The sequence below is a fragment of the Cygnus atratus genome, chromosome 2 (assembly GCF_013377495.2).
Source record: "Cygnus atratus isolate AKBS03 ecotype Queensland, Australia chromosome 2, CAtr_DNAZoo_HiC_assembly, whole genome shotgun sequence".
Taxonomy (NCBI): Eukaryota; Metazoa; Chordata; class Aves; order Anseriformes; family Anatidae; genus Cygnus; species Cygnus atratus.
The window spans coordinates 120626531-120645223 of record NC_066363.1 but is presented as its reverse complement, the minus strand read 5'-3'; positions in this window follow the sequence as shown (position 1 = coordinate 120645223).

Below are 18693 nucleotides of genomic sequence, written 5' to 3'. Positions count from 1 at the left end.
AAAGGAAGTCTCACACTCCCCTTAAAGTAAATATTCATTTAAACATTGTCTCTGATGGGGAGGATGTTGAAGACCAACACTAGCTCCGAGAGAGTCTCTGGAAGGTGGAGAAAATGCAGTTGGTTTAAATCTTTTGTTTTGTTTTGTTTTGTTTTGTTTTGTTTTCTCTCCCTCCATGATCTGAAACAAGAGACTTTCAAACTGTAAAATATTTATCTGCAAAGGAAGGTTTTTGGGATCCAGGACTGAATGTTACTTACTGTGGTCCTCAGGGAGGTATACTGTGGGGGCAGAGGGGGAGGAGGAGAAGTTTCAGTATTTGGAGGAGAAAACCTGCATCGAGCCATCTGCAGCTGCAACCTGCTCACCAAAGTAGATTGCGTGACAGTGAGATAAACTCATAGGCTGGGGTTGCTCAGAGCAAAGGAAGCGGTGAAAAATCTGAGATAAACGCACATAATTAAAAGCAAATTGCTCCAAATTACCCAGCTCCAAAATCTCCTGTGTTTGGAGAACGTCTCCTCATAACACCACTGTGCTTCTGCACAGGAGCTGCTGCTTGCCCTGTTGAAGCTCCATATCTAGGAGCAAGGTGAGCAGGTCTGGGCTTGGTGATCAGGTGTCTACTGAAAAAAAATTGGGGAAAGAGTCAGTAAAACAAGCTGGAGTATACAGGTTCCACTCAGGCAGCAATAAACCTTTTGTACTCTTAAATCCTATGTAAAATATTATTCTTTAAGGGACCTAAGCACCACACCAGCCTGTCATGCTTTGGCATGCTCACATGTTAACAACACAAGCCACGTTGTTCCTCTCAACCACCCTTTTCACTGAAGTGCTGTATAATATATTAAAAATTATAAAACGCCTGTATCGCTGTGAAGGTGGAGGAAGAGCAGACCCTTCAGTAAATGATAAGTGTCCCACAGAAACTCTTTTTTGTGTCTCAGGTCAGGGAAGTTTACGAGCAGGTATAGTAAAAGCTGACTGGAGGCACTTTATTTCATGTTTCCATCTGCCAGTTTTATTTCATGAAATGGAAGATTGTCCTTTCACCCAATAAATTCACCTTTTTTACTGCAGAAATTTCACATTAAATACTAATAACATTGTTTCAGGGGATCAACTAAAGGACATAACAGGCAATTAAACAGCTCCAATTATATCATAATTTTCTGTGTCGACTTATTTCAACCGATTACTGAATTTCTATTGAAATGGTGTTCCGAAGGGGTTTAGCAATGCTTTAAGCATATGTTCCAGGGCTGCAGTCCCAGCACTGAATACTAATAACGCAGTTTCAGATGTCTGCTCTCATGTGTCACAGGTATCATAGTTTCAGTTCATTTTCCATGAGTTATTGAAATGAAGAATTATTTCCTGTTTTCTTTTTTTGAATCAACACTTACTACCAGCAGCGCTGGAAGGAGTAAAATTCAGCAAATGTGCTGTAGCAGATAAGAAGTGAAAGCAGTGTATTGGGGATGTTTATGTACATTTACATGTTTGTATTTTATTAAGTAATTGAAGGAGCCTGTCCAAGCTGTATAACTCCTGCACCATAAATAAATACAAACCAGATAAATGGAAGCAAAGGCTTACATAGTAGCAACAATTCATACTGCACCTACAGCAATTGCCTGGGTAATTCTGCACTTTGTCTTGCCAAATTCTCACGACCCGGCTCAACTAAGGATTGTTCCAGCCCCCTGGTAAATGTTATACACAGGTCTCCTTAGGGGCAAGAGGTAAAATCAAGAGGTATGAGAGCATACACACGTTCAAAGGTCAAATTTAATCTCAGGAATCTGATCTGTATACTGCATGGATTTCTGAAAAGCACGAATATGAGGAACACCTGGCTAATAATGCCTGTTCAATAGTCAGTGTAAATTAAATCATACGCAGATCTACAGGCATGTATGTAGCTATTTGAAGGTGTTCATGGTTTTAAATCACCCGCCTGTGACTTAAAAGGGAGCCTGAAGCTATGTGTCTAAAGCAGTATGTAGCCATGTAAATTGGTGCCTTCTTGAGCTAGAGCAGTGTAGAAGTTTATGGATGTATATGCAGGCTGTATATAGAGGTGTGCAAGAAAAGTTCTGAACAAAACCTTGTACTTTGCATACTTTTTCTGGGGGACAGCATGGAAGATGCCAGCAGGGAAATGTTGTCAGTCAAGCTGTGAACTCCTTTCTTGGAAGGGACTCCTGGCCAATGCCACAAGCAGTGGCACGTTTGGATGGAGCGTAGCAAGCAGGTGGGACTTATGGGCTACTTCACAGTTCTCTCCAATACACAGCACATCTTCTGAGCTCTCCATAAGTTAAAATATGTCTTCAATTGGGGAAAAAAAAAAAAAAAAAAAAAGTAATTTTTCCTTTAAAACAGATCTACTGAAAATTAGTTTTGACATGACACCTGTGAATACCCTGAGCTGTCTGTAACTTACTTAGAGAAAAATTACATGTAATTGGAGAAAAATTGTGTTTGAGATGTCCAAAAATCTGCAGTCAAAATTTTAAAGGAAGTCAGACTTGTGCAGAACAAAGTGATCAGCTTCAAACCTGAAAGCAAAACCACTTAAGGTGATAGAGAGTTTTTCAGTAATGGCTTCTCTTTTGCCACTCTTGACTGACAATTTTCTTTATTTTAGTTATTCAGTTTAGGCCAGTGCTATAGCTATGTCATACAACATTCAGAAAACAAGAACAAACAAACAAAGAGGTTTATCTTTCCCAATATATCAATGAATATGAGACAGTGGGAGCTGAGATATACTACCTCTAAAATGCCAAAAGATGGGGCAACAGGAATTAAAGGTTTTGATTCACTAAACACTAGTAGAATTTATGTATTAAACAAACAAACAAAAAAAAGCATTAACTGTAAAACCATTTGATATACAGAAAAAATGGTTTTATCCCATATATTTACTGTAGTTTTGTTTAACTAAATTAAAGTGTATTTTACTCTATATTTTATTCCAATTACTATAAAAAACTTGGTGTAAGTTAAATGTAATCAATAACAAATACAACTTATCACGTCACATGAAAATTAAGCATATAAAAAGTGACTATATTTGGTTAACTGTACATAATGTATTCTTTTTCAGCAAAAGTTGTACCGCCTTTAAGCTATGTTTAATTCCAGATCAGCATGTTTTAATGGATGTTCCCCTACAAGAATCAGTATTTCATAAGGAATATTAACTTATAACAAAGTTAATTTGCATATATATTAGCATATATTACATAAATTGCTAATAACAGAATTTCTTTGTTGCTGATATAAATTAGTATTAGAATAGATGATTTTGGCATTTGATTTAAATCTTGATGCCCTGAAATGACAGACAGAATTATCTATTTAGATATACTTTTAGGAATTTCACTTAGAGCTATGAAATATTCATACGTCTTTGCTAGCTTTATGGTGCTTTAGTGTACCACAATTTTCAACTGTGCCACTCATTTTCAAATTAAAAAAATAAACAACACATTTTTTTCTACTGATATGAACAGCTAAGCATCCCAGATCACAATCTTACCCAGTTGAAATGATTTCCAACATCTGTTCTGAGTTTAGCCTGCAATTAAACTATGTATGTTGATAAAACCCATTTCTTAATGCTCTCTGGCTGCAAGAAGTAATTTTTCCAGACTAGACCACATCAGGATAAGAAAACTCTCTCACAGCCTTACACAGTTTTCAACAGTTTTTGTGGGCCTGAAAGGCACACTCACTGCTTCCTTCATTTTTTCTACAGCCAGTATTTTTGAAAGCATGTTTGTTTTAAACAGTTTCTGTGTCTCATTTTGTTTTCCTCTTTTTCTAAAAATACAATTCCCGTCTTTCTCACCCCTCATTTACAAAGTCTGACTCACCATCTTTGCACTCACTCATAACACAGCATGACAAAGAACTGCCAGCAGGAAACATGGATTAAGGGCTTGGCTTTTCTCACGTTGGTTAAAAGTAAGCATTTTTTTCTCACACCCAAAAAAAACCCCAATCATTTACTATATATTTTCCAGGGACACCAGAACATTTCATCAGGTATTTTAGACAGCTATAAATATCTCATACTTTCCAAAAACAGTGGATATTTCTTCTCCTAAAGACATTTTGGGCTCTTGGTTCACTGCACATTCCAATATTCTCCAAAGAAATCTTTCAACTCCATTTAAAAAAAAAAAAAGAACAACTTATTATACATTCATTTTTGCCATGTCTATATTTAAAGTGAAACCTGGGTTTGAATACAATAGTACATCCCAATACAACTCAGTGATTTGGGTTTTAGGGGATATTTTTTGAAAGGTAAATTTATATTTGTAAAAAGAAGCTGAGCCAAATTTATGTACCTTGGGGCTTAGAAAGGCAAAAATAAGTGTGACTTGTTGAGACAGAAAATGCCTTTCCCTGGGACTCTAGAAAACACCCAAAGTTTGACTCATAAACCTCATAATAATGGGGTACGTAGAAGAAACTTCAATTAAATCTCACTGTTACAGAGGGTGACGCCCTTACATGAGGGTGATGCTACAGCTGCACATAGTCTGGTACTACTGGCAAAGGCAGTTGTTATATGCAGACTGGATAACTGAGTAAAGTCCATTTGACAGTAGTAAACCACACGGGCTTTGCTGTAGGCAGGGCAGCATCACATAATCTTACACAGCAGAACAGCTAAATAGAATGATCGTTCAGTCTCAATATTCTCAAGCAGTTTGCCTTTCTTTTCAACAAGAACAAATGAGGTAAGATATTGGAAGATATAAATCCAGTAACAAAGTGAAAGATCTTAAAGACTTTCACATGAAATTCCCACTTACCTGGGAACTTTTCATGTAAAAATAGCTATTTATTAATATTCTATGGCAGGGAGTTTGAGGTATTTGCAATCTTAACAAACAGAACATATTTTTTGTTTTCATACAGTGAAGAGAAATCTAAAAAAATTCTCCAGTGACTTCACTGGGCTTGGTTGGGAATACAGAATTGACTTTACTGAGTATTTTTCTGGAATAGAACTAAATATGGCCTTTAAAATTAAATTGATGTCAAAAAGCCAATTTCAGATAGCATGTAAGTCTTTCCTTGAAAAGTCTAATACTCTTCTGGTTGCTTTGGAAATGACATTTGTATGTAAATTCAAACTGTCTCCTGAGCATAAGGAGCAAAGATCAATTTGTATTATCTGGATATCCACAACTCCATATCCTAAACATCTCTACAGTTTGTATCTGCAATGCTTGTTACAAGAAGTGTAAGAGAGGGACCTTGGCAGAGTTTGTGGGACAAATGAGCGCTTTACCACATTGCACCAATGCCATTAAGATCTTGACTTCCTAAGTACTGAGTTTACATAAAAAATTATAACAGTGCCACTTTATCACTTAGCAGCATCTGTAAACTTAATGTTCCACGATGCCATAAATGATCACATCTGTTACCAAAAATAACATTCACACAACCAGTCATGCAAAGGAAGAATTTCCACACTGAGCTTCTGACAATCCAATCATGGTTTTGAATATTTCCCAACCTTGGAACTGAGTTTTGCTGCACACCCCTCCTTCTGTTTACCATTATTAGCCTGTGCCATGCCAGAAGTCATTTCATGTCGTCCTTCTGGGCAATCCCTTAAGTTAGACTATTGCAGGCTAGCAGGGTTCTCAGAGATGATCAATATAAGAAATTACTCAATTTCCTGGCCCATCACAGACGACTGAACACCCAGGCTGCTGCTGCTGATCTTGAAGAAACATGCCCTGTATCCACAACTTCCCCAAGGTCCAAGGTTGGTAACAGAGGCACTTCTCAACAGCACAGCAAACATGCACTTGCAGCTCAACAGCATGTTGTTTTTTGTTTTGGTTTGTTTTCATTCTCCAGGGACAAGTTTCAACCTAAGGTGGCTCGGGCTCCCAGATCTAACCCTCAGTATTAAGAAGCCAGGAGGCTTGAAAACAAGCTCAGGATAGGAACCTTGGATTTTGTCCTCCTTTCCTAGCTTTCACAGATGGACACGCTCCATTTGCTTACCCAACAGTGCTTCTTAATCCAGGAAACATTCAGTCATTCTGGCTTTACCTTCAACATGTAGAACCTTGGCCCAATTTGTTTTTTCTAGTCTTTTTCTTTTTTTTCTTTCTTTTTTTTTTTTTTTTAATTTCTCCAAGTGGGCTTTACAGCATCTCATTACTACAGATGCATATAAGTAATACATGAATAATTTATATCTATCTATCTATCTATCATTGAACCACAGATAGCTTTGCAATAAGTATTCTTTTTTTTTTTTTCGATATAGATTCCAGGGATATGTTGTTAATGAGAAAGAAAATCACTTCTCTGCTTCCAATTTGTCTCACTTTTTGCTGAATTCATGTATTAGGATGAAGTAAGAGAAACAACTTTCTCAGTTGCTAGCAGTCTGTGGAACAACAAAAAAGCCTTATGAAAACATTAGCCTAAGCAAATAATATTTAGGACACAAGATGAAAAGGTGTTTTAATTTCCTATACCCAGGGATAACATTGCCAATCTTCATTTTTGGACAGAAAGAAAGAACATGTGACTGTTCAGAAGGATTGAAGGGAAAAAGGACTCTTCCAAAGTCAATATGTATTTCAGTTCTAGCCATATCAAATAATAGCTAACGATTTATTGTCAGTTTGATTTATGACATGAGCCAGGTGCTGCCAAACTCCCAGTTCCTAGAACAGCAGTTTCCGTTCTGCTTCTCCACTGTTCAAAGGGTGGTGTAGCTCAGAAGAAGTGATATGGTGCCTAAAGGGACTTGGTGTAAAAGAAACCAGGAGACAGCAGAGACCGATCTGCTAAGGGAGAAAAATGCACCTTGGCAGGAAATGCCCAGAAAATGTGAAGTAGGGAAAGACTGAATCAGAGAGAAAGCCAAAGCTCTATTTATGAAATCAAGTCTAAATTATGGTATAATGATGTGCCTTCCAAAACGAAGGAACAGCACACACAAGGAAACTGGCTTTAAATAACGATGCTCCGTTAGTGACTTCCTCTCCTGAGTCACCTCATCTTGAGATACCAGGTAACCTGAGATATTAAACATACACTTGTGTATTGTAGTTTATAGCTATCAATATACTCCTTTTAAGATTTATCATTGTTTGATCTGTGTTTAAAGTCTATGTTAACAAGTGGAAGTAAAACAGAAGAATAAGGCCATGTGGATCAAGGAAAACTTCACAGAGCACAACACAATGTCCTGGAGAGGAGATGGCTTGTTTCACTTTAATTTTAGAAAATCAAAGAAGTAGTGGTGACTGAAAAGATGAAGCATGAAAAGATGAAGATGAACAGTGAAACAGAAAGTAGGAAATTGAGTCTAAGGCAGCATTTTGGACAATACTTAGCTTGAAGCACATGCTTAAATTTCACAAAAGTAACTGATGTGAAAAGATATTTAAATAAATGGTTATATGGTGTTCTGAACCTGAGTAGATCCAAGCTGATAAACAAGATCCGTATTATCAGACTCGTATTATCCGATTTATCAGAAAATACTGGGGGTTGAATTAAAAGTAATTTTAGTTTACTTTCATATTGTGACCCGGAATGGATTGCCGGCAAGTCTAGTTTCTAACTGCACAAGCCCCTTCTCATGGTTGTGTTGCATGCAGTTAGTGAAGTTGTGAGGACACTTGCCAGGTGTGAAGGCACATTCCTACAAGTATGAAGAGAGGTGGCAGAAGCCTCTCAGCAGAAGTGACAAACCCGCAGTGAATCTGTAGCAATGGTAGCAGATCAAGAAACCAAAGTCAGGAATGAAATCAGATAAAGCACCCCCATGGAAAACTAATAGCCCAGTGTAGACTTACTCATGGTTCAGTCAAAGCTGAACAAACAGCACTTCCCCAGTAGATAATGTAAACTGGCTATGACCTCAGAGGGAGCACAGCACTATCATGCACCTTCCCTTGAACTTTACAAATGAGTTTCCAGTTTCCTGACTGTACATACCATTTACAACCCCAACAACGTTGTCCCTCTTACCCTACTTATTTTTCTGTTACTGTGAAAGGAGTTGTCTATCTCCTGCTTTACTTTTTTGTTCACTCATACCCTTCTTGCAACATAATTTGGCAATGATTTATTGTGCGTTCCTTTTCCAAACAGGTGTCTGTTTTCTGGCTCTCCATGCAAACTCAGTTCCAGAGAGCAGATGGTAATAGTTAGCTGCCTTCTGCACCTGCATGGATGAGAGCAGATCTGAAGAACCTCTTCTGCATGTTGAGTATCTCAGAGCAATATTTAGATGACCTTGTGGTTAACACATAAGTAGCCAACTGTATCCAGCCTGGCACTGACACTGTGGTGATCACGTATGGAGCTGAATTCAAGGTAGAAAATGTTTTGGGGAAACTAAGATAAGGCAGGATGATCCATGGCATCACCTTCTAAAAAGGTACCTCAGGAGCTGTACCAGCATAAATGGACAATACCTGCCCAGGTCTCCTCTGCCAAGTTTAAGGAATTCTTACAGCAATCACATGAATAAACTCATTTGCTGTATTTGTTGTCAGGATTCAGCTAAGGGTTTGGGGACTTCTTAATTAAACACATTAAAGCAGTTAGAGCTAGTTTTCTAAACATGCATTGGGTTCCATTGGTTATTGGATTAATCTAATCTGTAACACCTGAGAGAAGGAAGGTGTGGGAGGGAGGGATTTAAAGCCTGAGTTTTTTGAAAGTGATCCTTCAGTCTGAGGACCAGTGATCTAGAAAGAGAGGGATTAAGAGAAAAAAAGAGAGAAAAGAGAGATGAGGACTAAAAAGGGAATTAAGGAACTTCTTGCAAAACAGGAAAATCCAAGCAGCATAAAGTCACTGAAAGAAAGGAGAAATCAGTGAAGAGTAAGAAAAATTTGGAAATCACCATTAAAAAAAAAATAGTCCAGGGAAAGATGTATATTTGAGAAAGGTTTAATTATTCACTGCCTGTTTCTAGTCATGCTCTGAGATTCAGACTTGAGGCTCTGACTCTCGAACAGATCAATAGCAGCTCTGGGCAGGTCAGGCATTCACCTCCAGGGCAGAAGAGTCAAGCTTGCAGGTTTGGGTAAGTCCTATATCTAAAACAAATCAACACAGAAAAACTTGAACCTTCAAGGCAGACACCTTTTCTCTGTTGAGGGTCTTCTCTTCTTTATCCTTTTCTTTCAGCCTCAGCTCACAGGCCATTGCTTGCTCCTGTGTGCTGAACATGAGGTCTATGACCCCTTTCAGGTGGTTAACTTCTTGGGGGTATTTCTGCTCCTGGGCATTTTTCACCACATTGTACAACTTACTGGGGGGCAGAATCACCTTTGAGTACCTGACTGGGTTTTAAGGGTCAATGACTAGAAGGTCCAGGTACTTTTCCTGGAAGAACACTAAGACTACAGCATCATCAGCACGTCAGTGTCTCTGCACAACATGAAGGACAGCTCTTGTCTGGGACATACTTCTTAGGTAAAAAGAAGAACCTAACAGAAAACTTAGTGAGTGGATGAAAATAAATGATTATTCAGTTTTTTAAAATACTGCAAAATACTAGTAGTGATGCACTGGTAAAAGTATACTCAGCTCCGTTAATGAAGGGTCAAACTTTATATCTCAAAGAGCAATTCCATAAAAGCAGACTTTTTCTCCTGTCTCTTACACTTTAGAAATTCACTGTGAAAATAATCACTCTTCAGACATTTGAGACTCATATTATTCAGTGGGAGAATATAAATCGCTTTAAGAGTTCTGTTAGCAGAAAGGAATTATATCTCTTTAGAGGTATTACTGATTTCAATATTAATAACACTGTTCTTCAAATCTGTTTTCTAATCAGTTCTTGAATCTGTGATCAAAATTTTCAGTGAAGTATATTTTCAGACCTCATAGTTTTCTAATTCCAGGGAGAGAAGACTCTAATAACCTTTCTTCAAATCCCTGTTAATAATCACTACTTGTACAGGAAAAAAATAAGTGCCTTGTAAAGACTGATAATCTTTAAGAATTTTTACTCTATTAAAGGCAAATAATATTGAAGACTTTCTTACTTTGATATTGTAGAAACTTTTTTTTTTTCTACAATATAAAGTAATATCAATACCATTTGGATAGAAACAAGTAAGTTTGCTCAGAAAACCTGAGTTTTCTTATACACTGCCAAAATATATGCAACTTTCCCTTTTTGTTTTATGTAAAACTAAGTTAGCTTTAACTTTCATTTCACTCCATTGACATGTCTTATTAGACTAGGATTATTAGACTCCAAGACTAAGACTCCCTCTCTCTCTCTCTCTCATACTCTTTTGATGCCAGTAAGCATGGCTCGAGAGTAGATGCTGAGAAAAAGTGGTTTGATCTTCATGGAATTTATGACAAAATGCTATTGGGAAGGGCTGGATTCTAATGCAGTGATGGCACTGTAAGAATCTGTATAGACTAGAAATACAATTAACAAATGTGTTAAGTCCGAGAGGGGAAGGGACCAAGGGTAAGAAGATCTATTCTTTTTAACTATCAAGAAATTACTTGAAATACGTTTTTTCCTCTAGCTCTTAAAGAGAAATTTCCAGATTAGTGTTGAATGGAGGTATTGAAGATACACGAGAAAGACTATTTTCCTCACCCTTATAGTCCTTTCCAAAGCTTCTGGAATTTTCTCTTTGCATTTAGGAGCCTCTCCCATTAATTTATCTAATCGTACGAATCCTTGAATAAATTGACATCCAGTGGAGAGTGGCTTTTTGTCATGAACTGTGGCAAATACTAAATAACAGCATCATACAGTAAAACACCTGTTACATATCTGAGATAGCTTCTGTTATTTCTGTCTCTGTTGATATGCTTTCTCTGTGTGTGAATGCCACAAATACTGGTCAATGTTAATTTCTGACTTTGTAGCATTTATTTCAATTTAGGTTCTCAGGTAATATAAAGTGGTATGCAATTGCCCCTCTTGTGCAGGGATATTCATGTAGAAGGAGAACAGATTATCAGTCTTCAGTAAAAGAAGTGCAGGGTAGAAGGGAATAAAGAGTCCTTACGTTTCAGCCAGGAGCTCTTTAGAGGAGCTTCCTCTCCCTCAGCTTTATTCAGTCTTTCTTCTCTTCCACATCATATTTGTGAAGAGCCAAGGAATTCAGCATTCACAGGAAGGATAAATAAAGCAGAAAAAGCTACTTATTTCTTCTTTCAAACTGGAGATGTGGGGCTGGACCGCAAGTCGGAGGCTTGTGTGGCACAGTTACCTTCAGGCCAATACCTCGAGGAGCCAAGGGACATGTTAGGGTTGGTGGCACATGCCCCTACCCTCTACTCCCCACAGCCTTTTCCTGGTCACTGGGCCCTTCCCTAGGTAGGATCTTGCCATCCAACAATTGCTTGTTCTCCTTCAGCCAACAGGCTCTTGAGTTCCAGCCACCCCAGCTGCCTACCCCGTCTACCACCGCATTTCAGCAATGAGGAGGGAAGCCATTCCTCTTAAAAATGAGGCCCTAGGTGTCAGGGAGAGCACCTATAGCACCACACAGTGTTTAGATATGACACAGACCAAAAGGTGTTTCCCCCATGATGATTTGGGGCCAGACCTTGTTTTTGCCCAAACCAGTATCAAAATAAGAATAATTCAGCTCATATCAGCAAAGCTGTTCCAGACTGACATTGGTAGAATCGGAAGCAAAATCCAGGGCCATAATGTTTACTCTTCTGGCTGAAATGATTAATTATTCAGAAACAAGTCTATCACAGGCAAAGCATTTCCTTCAATTAATTCAAATTAACATTTTGTTTATAGCACAGAGTAGGCCTTTTCCTTTTTGTAGTTCAAAGTGAACCCTGGGGGCTCTAAATATGCCTCCTGGTGATTTAATTAAAAGATAAATATGCATTTAAAAGGAGAGAAAAAGCACAGAAAGGAGGAAAAGCTAAAATTGAATAAGCTGTGGCTATGAGGAAAAGAATCCACTATATGAAAAATAAAGAGGAAAACAGAAGGGACTAAGAAAAGCATATGAATTAAGACAAAAAAAATACGGAAAAAAAAAGAAAAAGAAAGTAGATTTTGAATGCAAAGAGACACAAAAGAGTAAATAGTGCATGGTGAATGTGTTGTTTTGAACACAACTGTTACGTGACCCAAGTACAGGCCCGATCCACAAGGACTTGCAGTTGGTTTGGTACTGCAGAGGAATGGAGCTGTAGCTCCCCAAACAGTTTTCACTCTCCAGGCTTTAGAAGAACCTTAGTATACATGAAGTTTTGTATTTTGGGATAATGGACTAGCAAAAGTAAGGTCCATTAGCAGAAGTAGGGTCCCAACTGAAGAACGTTTGGAAGACAGTGCTAGGCCCTGGGTGGAACAGGTAATTATAGCTGTACAAAAGCTATGTTACTTGGTGTTTACTACACCTTCATAGCAGTATAAGTATAGTAGTGTGTATGGCAAAAGACAGAAAATACAAAGGGGAAACGTCTGAAGTGAAAGTTGCAGCATGTGGCCTGATCCCAAAGTCTGTCCCTCAGGCAATCCACATTGTAAAGGTCAGTCTGTGATCATGGCATGGCTTCATAACCCACTTGCTGAGCTCTGTGTGCCTGTAAACTGGTAGGGATCATGAATGGCACCTGCCTTGTGCCAAGATGCGGTGCCAAGGCCACCGTTGTGCTGCCTTTGGGGCTTGCCCACACTGCAGCACCTGCTTCCTGGGCAAGCAGAGGGACCTTGGCAGAGTCCCTCTGCTTCTGCCTCTGCTCCCTGGAGACCCCTGGGTGCTCCATCACAAAGCATATTCCTGTTGCCATATCTCCATCACCACGGTGATGATGATGCTGAGCCAGGAACAATGTGTGCCTCAGCTCACTGCAGTCTGCAGCAGTGGGCCAGGAGAAGTGGAGCAGGACAAGACCCTGGTGAGTGCCATGTGAACCTGGCTGTGACTCAGTACTTCACAGGGTCCAGCTGGCCTCTGGTTTCTTTCTGACTTGTAATTATACTTGCCTGAAATTTCCAGTAGTCTACAGGAAATTGTGTTTTTGTTGATGATACAGGTACAAAGTAGGTGTTCTAGCTCATGTTCTTTTAACTGCTCTGTGTAAAGATTTTGAAGAAAAACAGTTCAGATTCATTTAAAACCACTTCTGGAGTCCTATTATTTCATATTAACCACTGAGTGTTCACAAACCCCATTCAACTTCACAGCTTCCTCATGATACAACTCCCTCATGTTCTCTCTCTTTTGTTATCTTTCCGGTATCCGAATACTAAAGAATCTTCTCAGTTTCTCACTGGAAGATATATACAAATCCAAAAAAGACAATGTTCACACTAATGGTTTTAACAATTTCTATAACTCATAGTGTGAGTTCAAAGGAGGCTATGACAGAAATGCATTTTCTTCATGTGTAGTATTTTATTCTGGTTGAACTAAAGAGTAAACTGCAATTTAAAAGTGCAAATGAAAGAGAATGGATATGTTATTAACATTAAATTGCAGTGGTCAACCTAGCACTAAAGTCACTGCCGTTTGATTAACTTCTTTTATATATATAATAATTTTTAAGGATGGTGGTTTCCCATACATCTTCACATCTGTTGATGACATTTATTAAATCCAGTGCATGATGTTGAGTGTTGCTGTGCACATTCTGGTTTGAGATCAGCTGTCTTAAATACAAGGTCAATCTGTGGTCATGGAAGGGCTTCATAACCCACTTGCTGAGGTCTGTGTGCCTGTACACTAGCAGGGATCATGAGTGGCACCAGACTTGTGCCGGGATACGGTGCTAAGGCCACGGTTGTTCTGCCTTTGGGGGTTGCCCACATTGCAGCAGTGCATGTGATTAAACCAAAGAGGCCCTATGCTTTTAGAAAGCTGAGATCTTTCTGGTTCTCTCAACTACTCACTGATTACGCAGTCTGAAACAGATTTTAGATAAGGTCATTAAGACGATTTTCTGATAATTTCCCACAGTAATAAATGTTTTTATAGAAATGTGATAAAATGTATCAACAGGAAAAGTCCACTGCTGTGGTTTAGCCTCAGTAGGCAGCTGAGTACCACACAGCTGCTCGCTTACACTCCCCAGGTGGGATGGGGGAGAGAATCAGAAAGGTAAAACTGTGAGAACTCATGGGTTGAGATAAGGACAGTTTATGAGGTAAAGCAAAAGCTGCATGTGTAAGCAAAGGAAAACAAGGAATACATTTGCTACTTCCCATTGGCAGGCAGATGTTCAGCCACTTCCAGGAGAGCAGAGTTCAACATGCATAACAGTTTCTTGAGAAGACAAACATCATCACTCCCAGTGTCCCCCTTCCTCCTTCTTATCCTGGCTTTTATTGCTGAGCATGATGCCACATGGTATGTTATATTGAGAAGCTCAACATGAGCTGGCTGAGTGCGCTTGCAGCCCAGAAAGCCAACCATATCCTGGGTTGCATCAAAAGAAGCATGGCCAGCAGGTCAAGGGGGGTGATTGTCTCCCTGTACTCTGCACTTGTGAGGCCCCACCTGGAGTGCTGCATCCTGGTCTGGGGCCCCCAACAAAAGAAGGATGTCGGGCTGTTGGAGTGAGTCCAGAGGAGGGCCACGAGGGTGATCAGAGGGCTGGAGCACCTCTTCTATGAAGACAGGCCGAGAGAGATGGGGTTGTTCAGCCTGGAGAAGAAAAGGTTCTGGGGAGACCTTACAGCGGCCTTCCAGTACCTAAAGGGGGCCCACAGGAAAGCTGGGGACGGACTCTTTGTCAGGGAGTGTAGTGACAGGACAAGTGGCTTTAAACTAAAAGAGGGTATATTTAGATTAGATATATGGAAGAAATTCTTCACTCAGAGGGCGGTGAGGCACTGGCACAGGTAGCCCAGAGAAGCTGTGGATGCCTCATCCCTGGACGTGTTCAAGGCCAGGCTGGATGGGGCTTTGGGCAACCTGGTCTGGTGGGAGGTGTCCCTGCCCATGGTAGGGGGGTTAGAACTAGGGGATCTTTAAGGTCCCTTCCAACCCAAGCTCTTCTATAATTCCCTCCCTTTGGCCAGCCTGGGCCAGGTGTCCTGGCTGTGTTCCCCCCCAGCTCCTGGTGCACCCCCGGCCTCCTCCCTGGCAGGGCAGCACGAGGAGCTTGAAAGTCCTTGTTTCTGTGTAAGCACTGCTCTGCAACAGGTGAAGCATTGCTGTGTTATGAACACTACTTTAATCAAAAATACAAACCACAGCATCATACAAGCCTCTACAAAGAAAATAAACTCCATCCCAGCCAAAACCGTGACATCCACTTAGGTAAACATTCCTTTCTCTAAAACATCTGTCCACAAAGGCATTTATATCTTCCATTAACATCAGAGGAAGTTAAACACATATGGAGACATATAACTATATGGCCTGAAGAACTGTAACATTCATGTGCAGTTACACATACATGTACACAAGAATATACACCCTTCACACATCCATCCAGGAAATGGAAATTTAGCAGAACAAGGATATTAGAAATGATAACTGATCTTGTCAGGAACTCCAGACAACATTTAAGTCTCCACCTCCTGGAAGAGAGGATTAGGAAATATCATTATAACTTGGGTGGGGAGAAACTGGTGGATTGAAATAAAGATTCTGGGCTGGTGAAACAGCTCAGCATTTCTGAGTTCCTGTCTCACTGGTTTTGGTGTGGTTCCTCTCATGAGTATCCTAGCTAAAGCTCAGAAAGGCAACAGTAAGTCTTAAAGTCCTAGGGTTGTTGCCAAGAAAAGTGAAGTGTTCTTCAGTACAAAACTAGAGAATGTGACTTTTTGTCCAGTCTTCTTGGCTTGGCTTGAGTCTCACTGCTGCTCCTCACAGCTGTGGCTGCAGCAGCCAAAGGTATGTATGGATGTTGCTGAGAAAGTCAAAGGCCAGGGTTCATTCTGAAAGGGTTGGTTTGGGCATGAGGGACTAATACAAATACAATTTTCAAATTTATCTATGAGCCTAAAGCTGTTTTCCACAGAAGATTTTTTTTTTCCACTGAAAATATCCATGTTGCTCAAGAAAGCTGCAGTTCTAGTGACTTGAGCTAACATTTGCCTGTATGAGTCCAAATCTTCATCTGAGATTCATCCCTTGAGATTCTCTTGAAACACATGCTTCTTTTTCCTAAAGACCAGGCTATGTCACATCAAAGACTTTTTTTTTTTTTTTTCTGAGACTTTGACCTATAGGTAGAGTAGGGTTTTAGGTACCTGAAACTGAACTCTGATAAGTACTATCAGAATATTTTAGCTTTCCACCAAAAGGCTGGATGCACAACTACATAGCACCTTAGAACTGCTCAGAGGCTTTTGCTGACTGGCAATATAAAGATCAGAACCAGTTTGCCTACAATCATATTCAAAGGAGAAGATACACATTGAATCCAGAGAGCTGGAAAAATTCTTTAGGCTATATAAGTGGACACCACAGAGCCTGAAGCAGCTTTTGATATTTTTCACCTCTACATAAACTTCCTGTTTTCAAAATTCATAGATGCTACAGCCTCATGGAAATATCTATTTGCAAATCCATATTTAAATATCTACCCAGCCAAGGGTACTGGTAAGACCCGAAAAGAAATGGAAAACCATCTGAGTTTTATTTCCTTGTCAGTCTGTTTCAGGCATGAAGAAGTGGATTTGTGTTTTACACCATTATTGTGTAGATCTTTGTCAGAAAAATGGTATTTATAAAGGTTCTGAAGAATCAGGATCTCACTAAATACAACTCTTGCCTTTCTTTCACCTTTCCACGACTGAAAAAAAAACACTATAGGAATAGAGATAAGCAAAAGTACATGGAATCTTTGTAATATGTCAATGATTTAAATCACCTGTGGTTGCTTTTGATAATAAAAAAGAATGCTGCTAAAAATTGCATACACATGATGTGTGGGCATACTGTTAAGTTTTGTTCTTGTCTGTGATGTCAGTGTAAAGTATTCAAAGTGCCTGACTCCCTTCAAAATGATTCATTCTATTTAACTAAACCTGAAAGAAATTGTGTGGCTGTACATGCATAATAGGTATTTGTGCATCCAACAAAGTCATACATACATATTACCTAAAAAGCAAACATGCATCAGCCAAACAAGGCCAACAATGATTAATCATATTCTAATTCACATCCATCTTTCACGCTAATATGGTGGCAACATTGCTATTATCTGAAATTGAGCAGAAGCCCACAGCACTGCCTGCTGTGAGTATTGATGAGCCATGGCTTGATAATTTTTTTAACAGTTGATAAAGCCCAGTGCCACCTGAATTTTAATAACACACAACCTTTCTCAAATCCTCCTAAGAAGCATCCTCATAGGGGCAGGCAACAGTGGTTCATGAGACTGTGCAAACCCAGATGGCACAAAATCTTCTACCACTTAACTGGTGGCTCTGTTACAGCTACTCAAACCTAAGAAATTTGGTCTCACTGTGCTGGGATGCAAACATTGTCCTGCTCTTTTACCCACTTTGTGACCTCTCTGGTAGCTTTTTGCAGAACTGCAGTTTCCCAGCCCAGGATCATCAGATTCCCAGCACCCGGGCTGACCTCCTGGACTTCTCAGTAGTTAAATTAATCCCTTGCCGGAGCTCAGCCTGTAATGCAGCCTCCAATTCCAGTCATCCCTGCAGAGAGGTATGGTAGTGAAAGCAAACAAGCTGAGAAGCTCTACAAGGATTTAGAAATGCCTCATGGAAAGACAAAGACTAGTTTCGGCAGATACTGCCGAGTAGGTCTCCTTTTGGACTCCCGTAGCTCTTGAGCAACACGTTTTGTGCTGACCACATATCATGCCGCAAGCATCTCCTTCCCCTCTGAGCTCCCCTGCGAATTCCCTTGCAAATTTCCAAATTAACTTCTTTATTTCCTGTCTCTGCAAGCAAGGTCAGAGGCCAGGTAAACAACTTGTTGATCACCAGCCGCAGGCTGGGGACCATGGCTTTGTACACAGGCAGTCTGCATACCTAAATAAAAAATAACAGGATCCTATGTATGTTCCTTGGCTGCATTAGCATGCAGCAGGTTTTCAGAGGGGAGAATTGCCCTGAGGCAAGTCAGATTGCTTCTGCAACTCAAAGTATTGTGGGAAAGTATTACTGCACCCTTCCCATGGCTTTTTTTTTTTTTTTTTTTTCTCTGACGCCATGCTAAGACGCAGAATATGGGATGAGTCTGGCCTGATGCAATTGAGACCATTAGTGCCTCTCCTTTCTCCTGGGCAGAGATTCTGTTCTCTGAATTCACACATTTTTAGGCCAAATTCCCCAGTTTCAGCCACCAGCCTACCACCATCGGAAATGAAAATATGGAACCGCAATGATCGTACAGAGCATGCAGTCCCATAATCAAATGGCAGATTAGAACAGTAATTCATGGCACATCAATTTCTTAATATCAACCAGAACTCATGAGGAACTTTCCAAATTATCATAACTCCCCTCTTTTTCCAAGGGAGTTTGAGAGTTACACCCCCACTGTAAAGCTTAGCTTGTAATACTTCAAACTACTTTATCTCCCCCGCTTTATAGGAACAAATTGAGTATGACACATTTCCCAGCAATATAAGCTAACTCCAGCCAGCAAAATGAAGTATGTCTTTAGTAAAAATAGTAATTTTCCTTTGCTCTTCATTAACTATCCGAATACTAACCAGCCCTCCAAA